We start from the raw sequence: 5,000 nt of genomic DNA on the forward strand, positions 1-5,000 counted from the left end.
CACAACACCCAGAACTCTGGAGAACAGAACAAACAACAGAACTCTGGAGAACATAACACACAACACCAAGAACTCTGGAGAACATAACACCCAACAGAAGTCTGGAGAACATAACACCCAACAGAAGTCTGGAGAACATAACACACAACAGAACTCTGGAGAATAGAACGCACAACACCCAGAACTCTGGAGAACAGAAGTCTGGAGGACCTAACACACCACAGAACTCTGGAGAACCTAACACACAACAGAAGTCTGGCGAACCTAACACACAACAGAAGTCTGGAGAAAAAGTGGCAGCAGGATCAAGAGGACCCATGTGTTTCACAGGAGAGCCACAGCATTAAACACAGGTGTATGTATATTATTTATATATATATATGAATAACTGCAATGTTAATGCTACATTAATGGTCATTTAACTAACTGAATTTACCCTGGTCTCTCCTCCACATAACAGATCAGGGGATTGTTGATTTTTTAATCAAACGTTAATTTACCCAGCACCATTTCCTTTTTGATAAATACAATAAAATATTTTCTATACTGTAATGTTTTGATAATCAGCACAAAACAAACAATACTAGCAGATATTTAATAAGTGCCGATCCATTATGTATGCATCAATATATTGTATATCAAATATTTGGACAGAAAACCAACACCCATACGAAAAAATAAATGTCACCCATTTTTTTATGCAAGCTTCAGTATTGTAAATAAACATAAATAGGCTTGGAGATGCGATGTCTGAAACCCTTTCAAGCCCCATCGGACGACAGCTCAATCCACTTTTAAACAGTTGGAGTCATCTCGGGCCTTGGGCGTCACAGTTATCACAGTTCCCGTTTGTCTGATGACTTCAAAAACAACCAGGTCAATCAGATCAGACGGAAACAGAACACGCGACAACCAGGGAAACATCTTAGCTGCTCTTTCCGCCACAAATCGTACTGAACAGCTTTGCCCTAAAACCAAAGAGCTCTCCCGGTCTGTCTATCCCTGAAGCTTAGCACCACAAGCAGAGCGCGGAAGAGCCAGAGGGCGGTGAAATATTCATCCATGCGTTGTGGCCCGATGCATTATTCCTGTGACGCGGCGGCCTACTTCTCTTCACACGTTGGAGGAGGGATCACTTGTTGCGTACCGCGAGCCGTCTCTCGGCGGTGCATTATTCATTGTTGCTCGGCATAGTGGATGTAGTAATATGTGTGCAATATGGCAGCGCACCCGTCTGTTAACGGAGCGAGCCTCCAACACAGGGCTGCTGGAGGGTTGGTTCTTCTGACGTTTTGATTCCCTACCTTTCCCGAAGCCGTCACATACCACACCATACCACACCAAACCATCACATAGCACTCAAAACCATCACATACCAAACCATCACATACCAAACCATCACATACCAAACCATCATATACCAAACCATCACATACCACACCAAACCATCATATACCAAACCATCACATACCACACCAAACCATCATATACCAAACCATCACATAGCACACCATCACATACCAAACCATCACATAGCACACCAAACCATCACACACCAAAACATCACACACCAAACCATCACATACCAAACCATCACATACCACACCATCACATACCAAACCATCACATACCACACCATCACATACCAAACCATCACATACCAAACCATCACATACCAAACCATCACATACCAAACCATCACATACCAAACCATCACATACCACACCATACCACACCACACCAAACCATCACATACCAAACCATCACATACCAAACCATCACACACCAAAACATCACATACCAAATCATCACATACCACACCATCATATACCGAAACCATCATATACCGAAACCATCACATACCACACCAAACCATCATATACCAAACCATCACATAGCACACCATCACATACCAAACCATCACATAGCACACCAAACCATCACACACCAAAACATCACACACCAAACCATCACACACCAAACACACACCAAACCATCACATACCAAACCATCACATACCAAACCATCACATACCAAACCATCACACACCAAACCATCACACACCAAACCATCACATACCAAACCATCACATACCAAATCATCACATACCAAACCATCACATACCAAACCCTCACATAGCACACCACACCACCACATAGCACAATATATCATACCATACCAAACCAACCTGTCCCTCAACATAATACACCAAACCACAATGAAGCATACATTCAACCATGAATTTTACATACCGAATTATTCCAGACATTCCACATCAACCAACTACACCCTACTAAGACAAACCAAACCAAACCATACAGACATACCATACCATGCCAAACCAAATGACACTAAACCATACAGAGTGTACTATACCATACAGACCATACTATACTATACCATACAGACTGTCATATACCATACAGACTGTACTATACTATACAGACCGTACTGACCATACTATACCATACAGACCATACTATACTATACCATACAAACCATACTATACTATACCATACAGACTGTACTATACCATACAGACCATACTATACTATACAGACCATACTATACTATACAGACTGTACCTACAGACCATACTATACCATACAGACTGTACTATACTATACCATACAGACCATACTATACTATACAGACCATACTATACTATACAGACCGTACTATACTATACCATACAGACCATACTATACTATACCATACAGACTGTACTATACCATACAGACCATACTATACCATACAGACCATACTATACTATACCATACAGACCATACTATACTATGCCATACAGACTGTACTATACCATACAGACCATACTATACTATACAGACCATACTATACCATACAGACCATACTATACTATACCATACAGACTGTACTATACCATACAGACCATATTATACTATACAGACCATACTATACTATACAGACCGTACTATACTATACCATACAGACCATACTATACCATACAGACCATACTATACTATACCATACAGACCGTACTATACTATACCATACAGACCATACTATACTATACCATACAGACTGTACTATACTATACCATACAGACTGTACTATACCATACAGACTGTACTATACTATACAGACCATACTATACTATACTATACTATACAATACAGACTGTACTATACTATACAGACTGTACTATACTATACCATACAGACCATACTATACTATACCATACAGACTGTACTATACTATACAGACCGTACTATACTATACCATACAGACCATACTATACTATACCATACAGACTGTACTACACTACACAGACTGTACTATACTATACCATACAGACTGTACTATACCATACAGACTGTACTACACTATACAGACCATACTATACTATACAGACCATACTATACCATACAGACCATACTATACTATACCATACAGACTGTACTATACCATACAGACCATATTATACTATACAGACCATACTATACTATACAGACCGTACTATACTATACCATACAGACCATACTATACCATACAGACCATACTATACTATACCATACAGACCGTACTATACTATACCATACAGACCATACTATACTATACCATACAGACTGTACTATACTATACCATACAGACTGTACTATACCATACAGACTGTACTATACTATACAGACCATACTATACTATACTATACAATACAGACTGTACTATACTATACAGACTGTACTATACTATACCATACAGACCATACTATACTATACCATACAGACTGTACTATACTATACAGACCGTACTATACTATACCATACAGACCATACTATACTATACCATACAGACTGTACTATACTACACAGACTGTACTATACTATACCATACAGACTGTACTATACCATACAGACTGTACTATACTATACAGACCATACTATACCATACAGACCATACTATACTATACCATACAGACTGTACTATACTATACTATACAGACCGTACTATACCATACAGTCTGTACTATACTATACCATACAGACCATACTATACTATACCATACAGACCATACTATACTATACCATACAGACCATACTATACTATACCATACAGACCATACTATACTATACAGACCATACTATACCATACAGACCATACTATACTATACCATACAGACCATACTTTACTATACCATACAGACCATACTTTACTATACCATACAGACCGTACTATACCATACAGACTGTACTATACCATACAGACCGTTCTATACCATACTATACCATGCATAACAAATGATACAGACCATTAGACACACAGCATGCAACCACTCTTCTACGAATCATATCGATAAAAGAGATTATTTGAACAGTGGTTGGATTGCCTTGAATTAATAGTTGAAAACTGGAAGAAATGACACTGTCTGTGGGTGCACACAGACACACACACACACACACACACACACACACACACACACACACACACACACACACACACACACACACACACACACACACACACACATACGCACACACGAACACACACACACACACACACACACACACACACACACACACACACACACACACACACACACACACACACACACACACACACACACACACACACACACACACACAACAACAACAACAACAACAACAACAACAACATCACAACAGCTGAGTGCGGTGGTCGGAGGAGAGAGCGTGCAACTCACCGTCAGATTTCCACGGAGATGGGTCCTAGTGTAGTGGGACTAAGTGGTAGTTGTGGTAGTCCTGTGGTCCTCACAACATTTAGGTCTCGTTAAGGGGGGGGGGGGGGGGGCGGAGCGGAGGACTGGGGTTTCCTTAGCCTGAGGTCCGGTCTACGCTATCTGGGTCACCTGCTGAGCCGTCCCGTCAGCAGGGGAGCTGCGGAGGTCGGTGGGTCCAGCGTTCATCACAGGCCCGCATCTGCATCCCCCTCCTCCCGTTCCCTCCTCCCCCAGAGCCCCCAGGAGGTCCAGCGGCGCACGGATC

The 5,000-nt window shown here is 41.0% G+C and overlaps 1 protein-coding gene across 1 annotated transcript in view; it reads right to left on the reverse strand.

Annotated features, from left to right (window-relative positions):
- LOC132475467 (nck-associated protein 5-like) overlaps positions 1 to 5,000 on the reverse strand; it is an 80,126-nt gene that overhangs the window by 74,749 nt on the left and 377 nt on the right. The window contains exon 1 of the mRNA XM_060076621.1: positions 4,697 to 5,000. This exon is cut by the window's right edge and continues 377 nt beyond it. The gene's annotated coding sequence lies outside the window, so the exon portion shown is untranslated. The remainder of the gene's footprint in view (positions 1 to 4,696) is intronic.

This window comes from Gadus macrocephalus, chromosome 17 (assembly GCF_031168955.1).
Source record: "Gadus macrocephalus chromosome 17, ASM3116895v1".
Taxonomy (NCBI): domain Eukaryota; kingdom Metazoa; phylum Chordata; class Actinopteri; order Gadiformes; family Gadidae; genus Gadus; species Gadus macrocephalus.